Source organism: Malaclemys terrapin, chromosome 8, assembly GCF_027887155.1.
Source record: "Malaclemys terrapin pileata isolate rMalTer1 chromosome 8, rMalTer1.hap1, whole genome shotgun sequence".
NCBI classification, from domain to species: domain Eukaryota; kingdom Metazoa; phylum Chordata; order Testudines; family Emydidae; genus Malaclemys; species Malaclemys terrapin.
Window position 1 is genome coordinate 100,883,453 of NC_071512.1, and position 19,020 is coordinate 100,902,472.

Sequence of the window (19,020 nt, forward strand, 5' to 3'; positions counted from 1 at the left end):
TACTTTTCTGAGTTCTCTCATGCCATAACTTGTCAGCACGACTGTACCTTTGATCTTTATTTAGAACTGGCATACTATACAATGAAGTGATTGTAAGCTAAAAGTAAAGTATCTTGTCACAAGATAGCCCTCCCCTTTCTATACTTCTTGACTTAAATGTTAAAATTTTATGTGAAGTAATTCAGGAGAGGAAAAATAAAAATGCCTGGGGAAATGTGGTGGTTGAATGCACAGATATATTTTTCAGGCACCACTTTTGCACTATATAGCTCTGTTTTTTGTTTTTTTTTTTCTTACTGCTGCCTAGTTTAATTTTTTAGGATTCCAGAAAGTGGATCACTGTATGGTGGCATAAGAGCACCTTTTCTTCCCTTACCCAGGAAGTGGGGAGGCATTAGCTTAAAAAGCTGTGGTACCCCTCTTCAGGGGTTCATTCCGCATGGTACATAAAAACAGGCTTCTATTCACTTTTCCTTCTGTAAGAATGGGTTGTGAATAGGTGTTACTGTTTTTTCTCCTGCCCTTTTCCCCCTCTGTATAAAAGGACCATAGTTGCTGGGCTGATAAAAGGGCTGGTACTGGCCTTAAAGGGAGTCCCTGCAAGTGGAGTTCAGTCTTGGGTGAAGGTGGGTCAACTGCTTCCTCTTGCGTTCAGACAAGTATGTTCAAATACTTCCTTTGATACAGAACTATAAAAATTCTGTAAAATGCATCCATTTTTGAAACTCAATGAGTGGATTGCTGAGGGAGGACTTTAACTGGATATTGCATGTGTTATTTCCAAATACAGTAACTCCTCGCTTAATGTTGTAGTTATGTTCCTGAAAAATGCGACTTTAAGTGAAACGATGTTAAGCAAATCCAATTTCCCCATAAGAATTAATGTAAATGGGGGGCAGAGGGGGGGGGTTAGGTTCCAGGGAAACTTTTTTTCACCAGAAAAAAGACTATATTATATTTAATACTGTACACAGCAATGATGATTGTGAAGCTTGGTGGAGTCAGAGGGTGGGATATTTCCCAGGGAATGCCTTACTGCTAAATGATGAACTAGCACTCGGCTGAGCCCTCAAAGGTTAACACATAGTTGTTAATGTAGCCTCACACTCTACAAGGCAGCACAGATGGAGGAAGGAGAGACAGCATGGCAGGCAGAGACAGACACACACATCCTGTGTGTGTGTGTGTGTGAGAGAGAGAGAGAGAGATGCACATTGCCCCTTTAAGTACTCTGACCCCACTCTAAGTACATTGCCTTTTTAAGTAGATCAGCAAGTTGAGACAGTAGCTCCCTCCATCCTGAGCCCTGTCGTGTCCCCTCCGCTCTATGGGGATGGGGGTAAGTGGGGGGGGGCAGGAGCAGGGGGGAGGAGGACACCCTGATATTAGCCCTCCTATTCCCCCCTCTCCCCCCGCCCAGCAAGCAGGAGGCTCCCGGGACCAGCTCCAAGACAGAGGGCAGGATCAGCCCGTGGGAGTGAGGGGAGGGACCGCTGAACTGCCAGCAATTGATAGTCTGCGGGCGGCTGCAGCACAGGGGACTTAGAGGAGTGGGGAACTGATAGGGGGGCTGCCGGTCCACCCTGGTTCCAAGCCCAGCTGCAATGGGCTGCTCTTTCTGCAAGCAGTGGACAAAGCAGGCAGCTGCCAAACAACGTTATAAGGGAGCATTGCGCAGCTTTAAACGAGCATGTTCTCTAATTGATCATCAACGTAACATTAACCGGGACGACTTTAAGTGAGGAGTTACTGTAGTGACATGTATAGGGTGACTAGATGTCCTAATTCTATAGGAACAGTCCTGATATTTGGGGCTTTTTCTTATATAGGCTCCTATTATCCCCCCCCCCCACCCCCTGTCCCAATTTTTCACACTTGCTATCTGGTCACCCTAGACATGTATCAACCAGTTGTAGAATTTGGTACAGGATTAATCTCTACTATTTCCTTATGGCTTTCTGTATGTGTGCTCACAGGAAAAAGGGGGAAAAAGTTATTTTGTTGTCTTCTGAAGAGTGTTGCGGTGTATGGATAATTCCACTGCCAATGGTAATATAAAATTCACAGTGGGTATTTAAGAACCATGTGTTTGGTTTTAGGTTTATAAAGGTAGCTCTAATTGGCTGGATGTTTTAAATGCATTGCTTATGTCATAGAAACTCCCGAAGAATCTGGCTAAAGTTTGTTTGAAACCCACAATATAGTTGGGGGAAAAACAGAAAACTGTACCTAGAGTGCTATTTGTAAGTTACTCCAGTGCGCTTTCCTATTGGTGAGGATGAAGGAGGGAATCTATATGAAAATATTTGTGTGGGGTGGGTTTTTTTTTTAATGTTAATTTTGCTTTGTTAGTCATTCTGTTCGTCTTACAGCTTTTCATGAAGTGTGTTCATTGTGAAGAAACAACAAATTGAAATACAGCAGATGGCATGGAAGGCATTTCAGAGTAGTTCAGTTACAGTCTTTGGTTGAATTTTAAAAAGAAGATGGGGACAAATGTTGGCTTTCTATAAAAACTGTGGGTGTGACTTCACGCCTAATACTTGGAAATACTTTGTGTTGAGATTTGGGATATAAGGGGAATGCCAACAAAGTATAACGCAAGCTACAGGAATAAGCTGACTCGATTCTTTGCCTTGCATAACTTGCCTGAGATGGAATTTGCTTTTGTTGGTTTGCTTGTAGAGGACAACTGGTTCTTTTTGCTTCAGGGGTTATTACATTTATTTAAATGCAATGAATGGACAATAACATTTGTACCTTAGAAAAAGTCAGGCTGTTAAAGGGCTGGTACCACAATATCAGTTTGTGGGTCTGGTGTGTTTTAAGGTATTCTTATGTGTATATTGAAATCAAAGAGCCTCTGATATAAAAGAACTGGCCTTTTTAATAGGCATCTTGTGGAATTGTGCCAGTGAGATCTTCATAGACTTGCCTGTTTACAAACGTTTATTTGCTCATGGAGCCGTTTTAAAAGATTTCACATTGTTACAGGGAATCTAACAATGCAGCCTCAATGACTAGGAAAAAATTGTATTATTATGGGTGAACTAAATAAATCCTAATATTGTTAATCTAGGCTGCTTGTGCTATTTGCCTTCTCTTTGCAGTAAATATTTCAGTACTGCTTAGTTAAGCATCTTCTACCATGCTTGTTTTATACATTGACAGTTAAAGGTTTTAGCCCCCAAATTTTACCCTGCTTCATGGTTATAAACTGACGGGCGAAAACATGCACCTCTTTTTGGATAGTAATATCAGCTGGTCAGAACAAATGTTTTGACATGGCAAAGACCCAGCAATAGTTGTTAAACCATCGCCATGTTAGTCTCAGTTCCGCTTAAAACACAGGCCAAAACCAATATCTGACAGATCGAAAATGAGACTATTGAGAGAACATTATTTTAAAATATTTTTGTAGCATATCTTAAAATATTAAAACAAATACACCTCTACCCCGATATAACACGACCTGATATAACATGAATTTGGATATAACGCAGTAAAGCAGTGCTCCGGGGGGGGGGAGCTGCGCACTCCGGCGGATCAAAGCAAGTTTGATATAATGCGGTTTCACCTATAATGTGGTAAGATTTTTTGGTTCCAGAGGACAGCGTTCTATCGAGGTAGAGGTGTATAATGGAACATTACTTGGTGGTGTCCTCTTAACAAGTGTACCATCATCCTCCCTGCAACTCAAGTTCATAACCTGGGAATCCTCTTCAACTCCTCTTTCCCTTGGCCCTCTCATCCATGCTTCTCTTTCATTCTCGTCTCCAAGATCTGACCAGATAGCAATTGTACAGAGTTGTAGTAAAGCTTCACTTTATTCATTTGTATTTTTATCACCCATTTATTTTGTTGGAATAGGAAATGTGCAAACAAAATTAGGTTTTTAAGTATAATATAATTTATCACATGAAAGCAACAAAATCAACTTAAAATACTGATCTATGTAATATTCTTAAATACTTTAAAATGGGGGTCCTACATTAATCCATACTAGTGATGGGGGCGTTGCCTGTCATGAAAATAGTAATGTAAATAGGGTACTAGAAATGCTCCCTCCAAATCTATAGGTATATGTTCCTACTTGTCTCTTTCACTGTATGTTTGTTCTGATTATATAATCAGAGCCATCTAATCTGCCTGTATTTCCAGTGAGCCTGTCAGTGTAGTAGTTACACATATATGTCATATCTATGGACCTGCCCCTATATCAAATATAGACTGGTTCATATCAGTGCTTAGCAAATAAGGTAGAGAAAAATACATTTCAGAACGAAAATGACAGAGCTGTAGTAATGGAAGTATTGTACCAGACCTGGCTATGGTAACTAATAATTTGTATTCCCAACTCCATCTTACCCCCTCAACCTTTCCATGCTGGCCAAGAAGGCCATTGTTCTCCAAAATGGTCCTGGTGCCAATTTTAGGCCTGGAAATTTGCCAACCAGACCAAACCTGCTGCAATGGGGAATGAATCACCTTGTGGAACTATTCTGCGGAAAGTTAGCAGTGTTGATGCTGCAAAGGAAATATCGGAAAGTCAGGAATATTCCAGACAAGAAATTAATCTATTAACAGCATTGAAGAAAAATAAAATAAATAGAATACTCAGGAACATGCCCAGATTTTTCATTAGCATACAGAATGCTGTTTGAGACACTGGAACCCTCCAGTCTGCTGTGTGTTACCAACTCCTTCAAGAGCCTGTCAGCAGACCTGAGGCCAGCCTATTGCAAGATAGAATTAACAATAGCCTTGAATTCCAGTTCTTGGATGTTGCGAGAGCCTCTGTCCAGTCCTCTTTTATATTGCTAGCTCCTTTTAAACAAGCTACAATGTGTCATCTATTGGAGGTGAAAGGTCCACCCTGTAATCCATATGTAGTGTTACATGATTTAATGAAGCCAGTACACTACATGTCCCTAGATTTTTTATCTATCAAAATAGCATTGTTGGTCCTCCATAACTTTGGCCAGGAGTGTCTGAAGGGGGCACAGTCAATAGTGGATGGATAATGTGCAGTTCACAAAAACAAGGTGCCTAAATGCATTTCTGCATTCTTCATTCTACAAGGCTCAGGGAGTAATGCGTCCTTCTGTACAATTCAATCACGTAGCTTCCCCGTGGAGCGAACTTAATATGTATGATTGCTATACAATTACTTGCTGAAGCAGGCTGAAAAATCTGTTGCAACTTACTGTGACAATAAATTATGAAAGGGTGCACAGAGTATGGGATAAGCATTTATTATTTTTCATAAATCCTATGAAGAATTCCTAGGCCAGCAAAAGAAGAATTCTTTGCCAGACCTCAAAGCACAATCTAGAATATCAGTGGGAACTCCTGCAAGGTGAGCATGGGAATCAAGGAAATATGGAAATCAATTATATGGAGTTGATCCATCTGCTTACCAAACATTATAACTGAAAATATTAGGTTTGCTGGTTGTAGCATTTGTTAAGCAGAGTCATGGGGAAGGGGGAGGGAGGAGGGATGGGGAAGCAGCATAAGGGGTGTGTGCACGTGTGTGTGTGTGTGTGTGTGTGTGTGTGTGTGTGTGTGCACGAGAGAGAAAGAGAGTTTTAAGGGTGGGGAGGAAGAAACACAAGGATATATTCCTTCTCCTAATCTTCCTGAATTCACAGCTAGTTACATCCCACATTAATGCAACTGCAGACATTCTTTAGAGAGAGAGAGAGAGAGAGATTTTGCTTCTTACCCATGCATTTCTTTGCTCACAAAACAGTAAATTTGGCAGTTCCTTGGATTTTTAATCATCATTCAGAGTAGGAAGTTCATATAGTTCAGTGGAAAGCATTTTGGGCCTATATTACCCAATCATTAGTATTCAGATTATTAATCTGTTGTAGTCTTTTTAGAAATATTTGATTGTCCATGCTTAGTAGTAGTTGGTAGGTAGGTCCTAGTGCCATCTGCTGGAAACAAGCTCTAATTGCTGCAAAATTTCTGAGTGAGTAGACCCACCATGTGTTGAATGGCCACATATTGTAATTCAGAAGAAATAAATGTACAGGTAAATCTGACTTTCAGTTCCCCAAAACTGTTGGGTAAGAAGTCCAAGGCCAGATTTACACTAGAAACTTGAGCTGACATAGCAATGTTGTTTAGAGGGGTGGGGGTAGGGTTTTGTGCCATTTTCTACACTGGCAAAATCCCTAGTGTAGATGCAAGTTATACTGGCATAAAATCATTTAGTTTATTTCTCTCAGGTATCTCTGCAAAAGCGCTCTTTTCTGGTATTAGCTGTGTCTGCATTTGTAGGGTTTTGACAGTATAGCTATACCCTTGAGGGGGCCATTTAGGGATCTGGGGCAAAAATCTGTCTGGGGATTGGTCCTGCTTTGAGCAGGGGGTTGGACTAGATCAGGGATCTCAAACACACGGCCCGCGGGGTTATTTTCTGCGGCCCCTGCGTGTTTTCCCCCCCCCCCCCCCGCGTTTACCTAGAGCGGCTCGGGCCTGATGCGCAGCGGGGGCAGGGCAGGCTCCCTGCCTGCCTGCCTGCCTGCCTGCCCTGAGCCCCATGCTGCACCTTGCACTCTGACCCTCTGCCCTGAACCCCCTGCTCCACTCCGCACAGCTTCCCCCACTGCCCTGAGCCCCCTGCCGCACCCCTCCTGCATCCCAGACCCCAACTCCCTGCCCTGAGCCCATGCCACACCCCTCTTGTACCCCCTGGGGGCAGGGAGGAGGCAGAGTTGGGGTGGGGATTTTGGGGAAGGGGTTGGAATGGGGGCAGGGAATGGGCGGGGCCTCATGGAAGGGGTAGAGTGGGGGTGGGGCCGAGGGCAGCAGGGTGGGAGGTGTCAGTAATGCGGCCTTTGGGCCAATGTATTAGTTCTCATGTGACCCTTGTCGTCATTTGAGTTTGAGACCCCTGGACTAGATGATCTCCTGAGGTCCCTTCCAACCCTGATATTCTATGATTCTAACTATACCAGTAAAACTTTCTGTAGATGAGGCCTAAATCATTAAGTAACATATGAATTGTTCAATGTTCTGTGACACTTGGTGTGATGAAAGTAAATTTGGCATTTTACAGTTTGCAGCACCTTAATTTTCAAAAATAGTAAATTTTGAGTTTATCTGCCAAAAGTTTTTTTTTCTGATCACACTATATAAACGGTGCATGTACTTTCTTTGTGGATCGATGGGGCCATCCAAAGCAGAACCCTACTGGGGAGAAAATGCAGAGGGAGGAATGGTTCTTCAGCAGAATCATCCACTCCCCTTTCTTTAGTCCTAGTGAAATTCCTGTGTATTGGGTTCAGTGGAAGGAAGTGAGTGAATATGATGGGACAGCTGCTCTGTACTGTAGCATCCTGTCACTCATTTTGCAGCCCTTAAGCAGGTAAGTGAGTGCTAATCTAATCTTGAATTTATCCTCCTAATCCCTCGGATGTAAAACCTGAAGGTGGTTTTTGGTGTAGCTGATGATAACAACAGCTCTGCTGCAAAGGGGCCATAGAGAGCTGCAGAGACAACACGCTGATAGTGGGAGGGTTGGGTGGGGGTAGAGTGAGGGCAGCAGGCTTCAACAGTCTTGCTGAGCATGCTCAGTTTGTGTAAGCATGCTTCGTACAAGCCAAGCAGCAAATCGGGGGCAGGGGGGTGAGCATGTGATTTGATTCTTTTACCCTGTCACTGTATTGAAAATGGGAGATGCTATCCCTTTGTAGCCTGGATAGCCTGATGTGCTCTTCACTCCTTGGAAGGACAACTGAGTCTGTCTTTCAGTCCATTCACCAGGTGAGCCTGGGACTTTTGTTTCCCAACCAAAGGGAAATCTTTAAAAACTCATGGCGATCAGGGGAGGTCCTGGATGACTGGAAAAAGGCTAATGTAGTGCCCATCTTTAAAAAAGGGAAGGAGGAGGATCCGGGGAACTACAGGCCAGTCAGCCTCACCTTAGTTCCTGGAAAAATCATGGAGCAGGTCCTCAAGGAATCAATTCTGAAGCACGTAGAGGAGAGGAAAGTGATCAGGAACAGTCAGCATGGATTCACTAAGGGCAAGTCATGCCTGACTAACCTAATTGCCTTCTATGAGGAGATAACTGGGTTGGTGGATGAGGGGAAAGCCATGAATGTTATTCCTTGACTTTAGCAAAGCTTTTGATACGGTCTCCCACAGTATTCTTGCCGCCAAGTTAAAGAAGTATGGGCTGGATGAATGGACTATAAGATGGATAGAAAGCTGGCTAGATCATTGGGCTCAACGGGTAGTGATCAATGGCTCCATGACTAGTTGGCAGCCGGTTTCAAGCGGAATGTGCCAAGGGTCGGTCCTGGGGCTGATTTTGTTCAATATCTTCATTAATGATCTGGAGAATGGTGTGGACTGCACTCTTTGCAAGTTTGCAGATGACACTAAACTGGGAGGAGTGGTAGATACGCTGGAGGGTAAGGATAGGATACAGAGGGACCTAGACAAATTAGAGGATTGGGCCAAAAGAAACCTGATGAGGTTCAACGAAGACAAGTGCAGAATCATGCACTTAGGACGGAAGAATCCCATTCACTGTTACAGACTAGGGACCGAATGGCTAGGAAGCAGTTCTGCAGAAAAGGACCTAGGGGTTACAGTGGACGAGAAGCTGGATATGAGTCGACAGTGTGCCCTTGTTGCCAAGAAGGCTAACGGCACTTTGGGCTGTATAAGTAGGGGCATTGCCAGTAGATGGAGGGACGTGATCATTCCCCTCTATTCAACATTGGTGAGGCCTCATCTGGAGTACTGTGTCCAGTTTTGGACACTACAAGAAGGATGTGGAAAAATTGGAAAGAGTCCAGCGGAGGTCAACAAAAATGATTGGGGGGGGCTGGAGCACATGACTTCTGAGGAGAGGCTGAGGGAACTGGGATTGTTTAGTCTGCAGAAGAGAAGAATGAGGGGGGATTTGATAGCTGCTTTCAACTACCTGAAAGGGGGTTCCAAAGAGGCTGGATCTAGACTGTTCTCAGTGGTAGCAGATGACAGAACAAGGAGTAATGATCTCAAGTGGGGGAGGTTTAGGTTGGATATTAGGAAAAACTTTTTCACTAGGAGGGTGGTGAAACACTGGAATGGGTTACCTAGGGAGGTGATGGAATCTCCTTCCTTAGAGGTTTTTAAGGTCACGCTTGACAAAGCCCAGGCTGGGATGATTTAGTTGGGATTTGGTCCTGCTTTGAACAGGGGGTTTGACTAGATGACCTCCTGAGGTCCCTTCCAACCCTGATATTCTATGATTCAAAGCCTTTACCAGTTTCTGCAACTGACTTGACACCTCGTTCTCAGGAAAACTTCTAGAATTTGCATCCCATGAGTTTCATTGTCAAATGACATGTGCACAGCATGACATTCTTTCGTGTATGCCTGTTAAAGTTACCAGTTCTATTAGGTATTCATAAAGTAGATCTTCCAGAAATTCTTGCTGCCCACATCTTGAATTTCTTGACTCCTCCAAGTTCTGACTGTATATGTGTGTGTGCGCACGGACACGCAATGGTGCTGCAGAGGGACCCATTTTGGAAAGTAAACTGTACCATAGAGAATAATACCAGTCTATCACTGGGTTTGGGAAAAATTGATGAATATGGCCAGAAATAGAAGAGACAAAATCCAAATATTAACAAAACTTCCCAGAACAATGACTAAACTTTTCAAAATAATGTAATTATGTATAATAAAATTAGGGCTGTCAAATGATTAAAAAATTAATCCTGATTAATTGCATAACTAAAAAAATTAAGCGTGATTAATCATGCGATTAATCGTGCTGTTAAACAATAATAGAATATCATTTATTTAAATATTTTTAGATGTTTTCTACATTTTGAAATATATTGATTTCAATTACAACACATAAAGTGTACAGTGCTTATTTTATATTTATTTTTGATTACACATATTTGCACTGTAAAAAACAAAGGAAATAGTATTTTTCAATTCAATTTATACAACTACTGTAGTGCAATCTCTTTATCATGAAAGTTGAACTTACAAATGTAGAATTATGTACAAAACATAACTGCATTCAAAAATAAAACAATGTAAAACTTTAGAGGCTCCAAGGCCACTCAGTCCTACTTCTTGTTCAGCCAATCCCTCAAACAAGTTTTTTTACATTTGCAGGAGATAATGCTGCCCGCTTCTTGTTCACAATGCGGGTAAAACCATGGAGCAGGAGACATACAATTCTCCTCCAAGAAGTTCAGTCACAAATTTAATTAATGCATTTTTTTTAACAAGCATCAGCATGGAAGCATGTCCTCTGGAATGGTGGTTGAAGCATGAAGAGGCATATGAATGTGTAGCATATCTGGCACATAAATACCTTGTAATGCCGGCTACAAAAGTCCCATGTGAACACCTGTTCTCACTTTCAGGTGACGTTGTAAATAAGAAGCAATCAGCATTATCTCCCCTTAAATGTAAACAAACTTGTTTCTCTTAGCGATTGGCTGAACAAGAAGTAGGATTGAATGGATTTGTGGGCTCTAAAGGTTTACATTGCTTTATTATGGAGTGCAATTATGTAACAAAAAAAATCTACATTTGTAAGTTGCACTTTCACAATAAGATTGTACTACATTATTTGTATGAGGTGAATTGAAAAATACTATTTCTTTTGTTATTTTTATGGTGCAAATATTTGTAATCAAAAGTAATATAAAGTGAGCACTGTACACTTTGTATTTTGTGTTATAATTAAAATCAATATATTTGAAAATGTAGAAAAACATCCAAAAATATTTAACAACTTTGAATTGGTATTCTATTGTTTAACTGTGCGATTAAAACTACGATTAATCATGATTAATTTTTTGAGTTAATTGTGTCAGTTAATGGCGATTAATCGACAGCCCTAAATTAAAATAAAACTTGAGACTTTGTGTTGGTAAATGTTTAATAGACCTTTTATCAGTGCACCTCTACCTTGATATAACGCGATCCGATAGAACACGAATTCGGATATACTGCGGTAAAGCAGTGCTCCGGGGGGGGGGGGGGGGGGGGCTGCGCACTCCGGTGGATCAAAGCAAGTTCAATGTAACGCGGTTTCACCTGTAACGCGATAAGATTTTTTTGGCTCCCAAGGACAGCGTTATATTGAGGTAGAGGTGTAGTTAATGAGGAGTTACTGTGGGGGGCAAAAAATAAAGAAAAGCACACCATATGCATATTGGCTACAGTTTTTAAATGCAACTTCCACCATTAAATTTTTTTCTTGCTCCATTATATTTTATTTTGATTGGTTCTGTGGTAATTTGTTTATAAAGTGTTAGCTCAAAGCCTCCTTGTGCAGATGTCAAAACTGAAGCAAACTTTAAGACCATGTGAAACTTTTTTATGCATCACTGGTTTACAAAATTTGTTGGATGAGTGCATGAACATCCCTCCCTCCTGCTCCAACCCTCATTTTCTTCATATCTGTCTGAAATATATATTCTGATGTGTGATATTCTCTCATCTATTCTGGATTTCATAAGGCAGTTTGAATGCATTTTGCATAATCATTTTCAGTTTCCAAATGTTTTTTTCTGTAACTATCAGATACATTTGGTAGTATTGGATTATAAACGAAATGGGGATTAAGCAATAAAAACATGGTGAGTAGAATTCTGGAAGGTGTTGTTTTATTGCACAATCAGATGCAGCACTGAAATGTAGAAGAAAAGGAAATTAAGATTGACCTTCTGTTCAATAGGCTAGAGAGCCAAAGAAAACAGGGCCGTTCTTAGGAGTATGTATTTCTCAAAACTTTCACCAAAAATTCCTTGAAATTAAGGCAGAGTAGAAGAGCTACAGTATAGCTTCAGGGTTTGGTTTTGTTTTTAATCAGATGGTTTTGATTTTTTTTTTTACCTTTGTTTTCTACAGCCCTAATAAAAATGAGTCATTTTCTTGAAGAAAGGTCCTACTAGGATTAAAAAAAAAATTAAACATTTATATGGATAATGAGAACCTCCACAGTTACTGGTTACAGAATATTAGCAAAATTATAAACTCTATAAACCCTCATATGCATAAGCCAGCCATTACACTATGGGAGTAAGGAAGAAAATTTCCCTGTGGACAGGGAATTTTCATCACATTTCCTTGCAACTTCATCTGAAGCATCTGGTACTGGCCACTATTAGAGAAAGGATGCTGGACTACATGGACCACTGATTGGTTTATCTTAATTCATGATGCCCATATGTCTTCTCAAGTCAAATCCATAATTCCTGACACATTGGAGTGGGACCAGCATTTTTCTGTTGTGCATGGGGTGGAGGTTTGAATGTAGAGAGTTGTATAGGGCCACTATCCCTGGCATAAAGAACGAGGAATGCTTGTGGCACCTTAGAGACTAACAAATTTATTTGGGCATAAGCTTTCATGGGCTAAAACCCACTTAATCAGATGCATGGAGTGGAAAATACAGTAGGAAGATACACACACACACATACACACACACACAACATGAAAAGATGGAAGTTGCCATACCAACTCTAATGAGACAAATCAATTAAGATGAGCTATTATCAGTGGGAGAAAAAAAATGTTTGTAGTGATAATCAGGATGGCCCATTTCAAACAGTTGACAAGAAGGTGTGAGTAACAGTAGGGGAAAAAATTAGCATGGAGAAATACACTTCTACCTTGATACAACGCTTTCCTTGGGAGCCAAAAAAATCTTACAGCGTTTTAGGTGAAACCGCGTTATATTGAACTTGCTTTGATCCATCGGAATGTGCAGCCCCGCCCACCCCGGAGCACTGCTTTACTGCATTATATCCGAATTCATGTTATATCAGGTCGCGTTTTTTCGGGGTAGAGGTGTAGTTTTTAGCATGGCACCAGCCAAAACTTCATTGCTTAATGTGGGGAGGCAGGAGGACAACAGTATTTAAAGGCTTAGGAGAGAAGCTTCCTTATCCCAGGAATTCTCATGTGCAAAAGCCCTTAAATTTGGCTTTAGGTATGGACCTGGGTTTGGTTCTTAAGAAGGTAAGTTTAAGCCTTTGTCCTGATATCTAGAAATAATGCATCCCATTTATAGATTGTGAAATCCTCAGTCTTCCATTTGAAAGTGCATGTGGTGCAGCGGATGCCACTTGGTAGGAATGAAATATATAAAATAAAACCTCTGTATTAGCTTTAAAACTATGTAAGCATGATCAGTGCAGCCAAACAGTTTTGAAATCTACAGTGGTTTCCATTAAATGTCATAAATTAACAGTTACCACATAGTGGTATCAGAGATACCACAGTTGTTTTCTATTTTAAGTAAAGGGAAAAAACGTGCTCTCTCTCCTTCCACTATGTGGTAATTGTTAATAATTAAGTGTTTGTTGGTGACCAGTTGGAATTGTGTATTTTGAGTCAAGCCATATGCTATTTTGTATTTGTAAGGGGACAGGCAGAATTTTTCAGAACAGTCTCAATCGTTAAGGCAGTATTTTCCCAGGGAAAAACTCAAAATTTAACACCCTATGCTTCACAATGATTCATAGGTATCTTAAATAATTGTAATATTTTTGTAGTGTTTCACTGTTTCAAACTAAACAGATATTTAGAATGGTTGGGCAGCTTTTTGGTATTGTTGTTTCTCCCAGGAAACAGTTCTGGCATGATAGAGGCCAAATAAATATATTGTACGTACTGTTTCTAAATAACTATTTTATTGTTTCATAGCCTGAGAGTTCATAATCATAGCAGTAGCATTACTGTGGATCTTGAAATTTGATAATGCAATTATATAGTCTTATAGATCACTTGTAGTTTATGATGCCGTATGTTCTCCCCTTCTTCACCCCCTGTTTTGGGTGTTATGTATTTTCAGTGCCTGTATTGCCAGATGCTCCTAATTTATATCATATCAATTTCTGGGTATATCACTGATATATTGAAACAAAATATACAAATCAATAATAATTACATTTTGTTTATAATTTCCAAAGACAAAGGTGGTAGCTCTTTGGGTGAGTTACCTGTTTTGAATTTGTGGTGGAGACATTACTTTTTATTTTAATAAGCAAGTTAGCAGCTGAAATTTTAGATTGCATTTTGAATGAGAATATTAAATGGAAATGGATACAGCTTGTATATGAATATAGCAGTTAGGTCTCTGGTTCTCAATCTATTTACCATTGTGGGCCACATATGCAGCTCTCTGTGCTATGTGGGCTGCATCCACACACTATATATATACTACGTGTATGGCCCTGAGTATGTCACACGAACAGCAGCTGTGTGCTGATTGGGCGGCAAGGGGCCCGTGGGCTGCGGATTGAGAACCACTGATTTAGACACTACTGAGGTTGTTGGCTTCATGAATTGACTGCTATAAGTGTCTATGTTTCTGCTTAAGGTTGGTTAAACTTTAATGTAAAGATAGCAATGAATGGATTTACTATAACTTTACTAAAATCGTTTCAAGGGAAGCAGTTTTTGTTTAATTTTTTTAAATTATGTATCGCTATTCTTATTTGGATGGACACACAAGTTAAGAATATTTTTAGAGAGTCCTCTCAGTATATCAAATGTTTGCTTAACCTTGAAGACTTAATTTTCTAATAGAGGAGACTAATTTTTTCAAAAAATTAGTTAGGAAAATCTTTTGTTAATCAGTTGTGTGTATTTAGTTTTGTGTTACAGTCATTCAGGCATCAGAGCCTAGACTGTCCATGTGTCCTTTATCAGCATTTTCAAGGTTGGGACTCAGAAATGATTGTCTACTCAAAACACCAAGAGAGACACGTGCACCCCTCTCCTGATCTCTTGTATCTTTCCAATTTCTATCTCGCTTAACAAACATTGCCCAAACTCTTTACGCAGTTTTACTCTACATTGTAGTTATTGAGTGCAGGCCACCTCACCAAGAAATTATGTAATATGGCCATTATTATCTCTCATTTCTTTGACCCTTCAATGCTGTCTAGATCATATAGTTTGGGACATAAGAGAAGGCTTAGAAGGGTTGTTCAGTCTTTGACCAAATAACTTGGAGCCCCCACCTCATCTAATAATTTTTGCTCTTGTACTTGAATTTGGGAAATCTTGAGCTAGTTTCATCCTCAGAGATTTTTATAAAAACTAGGTTTTACCAGACAAACTATGCAAGTGCTGAACTCTAAATATCTCAATGACTGTACTAGATGTTCATTGCCAATGCAACTTTTTTCTCAAGGTAAAGAGAATTCCAGGATGTCAAATTATCATTATCAGTGGTGACTGTTCCTATGAGACAAGAATTGCACTTGCTGTGTTTGGATTCACAAGATACAGAATGAAGAATATATCAGTCCTATTAAGTGACAATGGAGAAAATGACTATTGCTGAAGAGCATTGTGAGACCTTTTCCTGATGGTTTATTAGATTAAGATGATCAGTAGCTGTAAACAGCTGCAACCCTCCATGTACATGTGCAAGACACATGGTTAACAAAGCATTTTATGGTTATCAAAACACCACCACTTAAATGATGGCAAGCTAGTTGACTCACTGTATTGTTCTTTGTATATTTTTTTAAAAAGATGCATGACAAATGTTAAGAGCATCATAGGATTATGGCTTGTTGATATTCTAAGGTAATTATAACACAATATATATTAAAAATTCAAAATTGGAGGTTTATTGGAATAAAGCAAGTTAGCATTTAAATCTTAGTTCATAGTTTTTGTATGATTCATTAGCCAACTACAGTACTACATAGAACGTCTCTTTAATACAGAAAAAGAGGTGGTAAGTATATGGCTAGCTATGCTACCAGTTTGTAAAAGCCATCTTGATGGACACTGGCTTCCCAGAGTCCAGTGAATTGAGTGGCACTGAATGCACAACAGACTGAAAATGAACTTCTGAATTTCAGCCTGACGGAGACCAATAAAGTACAGAAGCAGCTTGGTATGAAGACATTCCAAGAGACACATTTTTCTCCTCCTCACCAAAGACCATTAGAATTGGTGAACTCTCCTGTGCTGATCCACTGTAACTCAACTGTCTTAGGATGTGTCCGCTAGACTGAAGTGTAGACAAGATTCTGGCATTTTTACTACCATATCTTCTGCCCCTACTCAGAGCAGGGTCAGGAACAACTCAGTAGTAAAATGCCTGAGTGTTGTCTACATTTCAAAATCTGTCAGTGCAACAACTGGGAATGTCAAGTCTGAAAAATCCTTGCGTTGAGATGGCCTGAAGGTGCACCCTTTTGTGGTGCAAAGCAGTCCTAAACCAGATATCTTCCACACACTGACCAGAAGTCTGTTCTTCTAGAATCTTGATCCAAAGTATAGTGACTTCCGGATTGTTTGTTTCTGTAGAGTGTGGAGTCTGAACAGCATATTTTCTAGGGGTTCTTGCATATGTGGGCCAACATCAAAAAAGCTAATTTGGTCAATCATAGCATGACTTTATAAAATTCTTGTCCAGTGCCATGATTGCATATTTGTTGGCTAATACTTTTGCTGGCAAGTGACAGGCTTACCAGCTTAACAAACAAAACAAAACAAAAAAACCTTTGTCTTAACTGGAATCAAAGTACAGGGAGCCACTTATATAGCAGTACTTTATTTTGTAAAGAACGGATTGTGTTCTTGAGTGGGTACATAATGTGAGGAGTTTCTTGGCACTCCTGCCTATTGTCTTAATTTTTGTGTGTGTACAAGTTTACACAAATAGCTGAACACGGGACGGGAACCAGGAACTCCTGCTTTCTAATTCTGGACCTGACTCTGATGGTGACTTCCACTCTGGCCCTTGACATTTCCTTATCTTTACTGTTTTAGTCTCCCATCTTAAAAATTAGGATAGTACCTATGTCATTGGTATGTTTGGAGGACTAATTTTGACTTTGACAAGTGCTTTGAAATGCTACCGAAATGCTAAGTATTGTTTAATACATAACCCTCCAATCCCTGAATCATCTCATGCTAAGAAATGATGGCTAGCCCAACATTCAGGAAAATGGGCCCTTCTTTGTTAGATCGGATCCATAGCCACATATGGTGGCAGACTATATCTAAAGGGCCATTATGCTACAGTTACAGCCATGTTGGGAATCCAGTTCCAACACAGTTGTCCCCTTTTTAATTACTGCGAAAGCTTTGGTCAAGCATAAGATCCCATGCTCTGTTTTTATCAACTTGTAACATACCTAGAAAAAGTAAGTCTATATGCAGATATGCCCAAAATCCACTTATTGCAATACCAATCTTTTCTAAGTATTATTTTCCTACATATACTAGGCTTCAGATGTTTTGGGAACATAGTGTCTTCGCTACTATAGAGTGGAATAATGTTATAATCATGACAGAAGACAATTTATAATTCAACCAGGTAGTGTAGTGTAATTGGCTTTAGTTACTCTCCTTGTTTAAACATACTACCGTTCCATCTGGTATAGAATTTTTTAGACTGTTACAGGGAATTATCCCCACAACATGTACATCAGAATCTTTGACAACTAATGATAATATAATAACGAATAATACTGCACCCAGATATCATGGTGATGGATACCTTAGACACTTTATTACTGCATAATTTATAATCTTAAAAGTGATTTACAAAAATTCATCCAAATGGGTTGGAAGTAGGTAAGGACTGTAGGAGTAAGTATTATCATTTCTATTTTCCAGGTGGGAAAATTGAAGGAAAGAGGTTAAGGGTCAGATTTTGAAAGCTGGCCCATTTGTTAAGGGCTGTCCTTTAGGTATCTGGGGCATGATTCTCCCCCCCCCCCTGAAGTGCTGAACACCCACCTCTATCATTTAGTGATTCATTTGCAGTTTTGGCTGTTCAATAATTGTGAAGGTTAGGCCCATAGTGTCTAAATTTGGGAACCCAAAATTAGTGGCTAGTTTTAAAATTTGGCAGTCTTACCCCAGGTTGTAAAGAGAGTCAGTATCAGAGCTGGGAGTAGAATTTGGTACAGTAGAACCTCAGAGTTATGAACACCAGAGTTACAAACTGACCAGTCAACCACACACCTTATTTGGAACTGGAAATACACAATCAAGCAGCAACAGAGACAAAACACATAGGCAAATACAGTACAGTGTTAAACATAAACTACTACTACAAAAAAAGGAAAGCAGCATTTTTCTTCTTCATAGTAAAGTTTCAAAGCTGTACTAAGTCAGTGTTCAGTTGTAAACTTTTGAAAGAACCACCATAATGATTTGTTCAGAGTTACAAACATTTCACAGTTACGAACAGTCTCCATTCCTGAGGTGTTTATAACTTTCAGGTTTTACTGTAACTCTTAGCTCTCAGTCCTGTGCTGTCACCCCTTTCAATCACATTTGTTCTCTAGATTGTATTGTTTTTCTTAATGATGTTTTGCAAACATTCCCTGAACTAGGAATCCTAGAATTGGCATTCTTACTGTTAGAAACTAAATTTTCTATTGAGGGTGGCTTTTTTTTTTTTTTTAAACATTACTACTAATGTTGAGAAATGTTCATTGCAATAAACATGTATGATCAGTGAAATTGAGCTAACCTAGTTAGGATAGTGTGCAATAAACTAATTTTTGGAACAGGTATAGAAGCTGAAACTGAATTCAAACTAAAATCATGGTACCTACCCATAAAATTCATATAGCAAATTAAGAACCATACAAAAATATTAAAGAGGAAAAATACTTTCTAGGTAGAGATTTGATATGTTAAGTGTCCGCTCTGTGTTAAAAGTACTGTGCGTAAACAAACATCTTGCATTCAGATCTCTGTTGGCTCTGAAACTGTAATTCAAACATGTCTGTAATCAAACAAATCTAACCACCCTAACATTTTGAATCCTTAAATTTAGAAAGTTTTAGTTTTATTTTGACCTGTTAAAGATATATACAGTTTGGGTCCAAAGTCTTGTTTCAGGCCTGTCTCCTTTGAAATAGGGTTTATTACAAGAATGTACTTTAGTGGCACTGTCAGATGCTTCTGTATGAACTCAAATGGAGAATATTCAATGTGCTTAGGGAGCATTGGGGATTTTGTTTAAGCAAATTTGAGTCATTT

The 19,020-nt window shown here is 39.7% G+C and overlaps 1 protein-coding gene across 1 annotated transcript in view; it reads left to right on the forward strand.

Annotated features, from left to right (window-relative positions):
- FAF1 (Fas associated factor 1) overlaps positions 1–19,020 on the forward strand; it is a 325,268-nt gene that overhangs the window by 57,351 nt on the left and 248,897 nt on the right. The window lies entirely within an intron of this gene.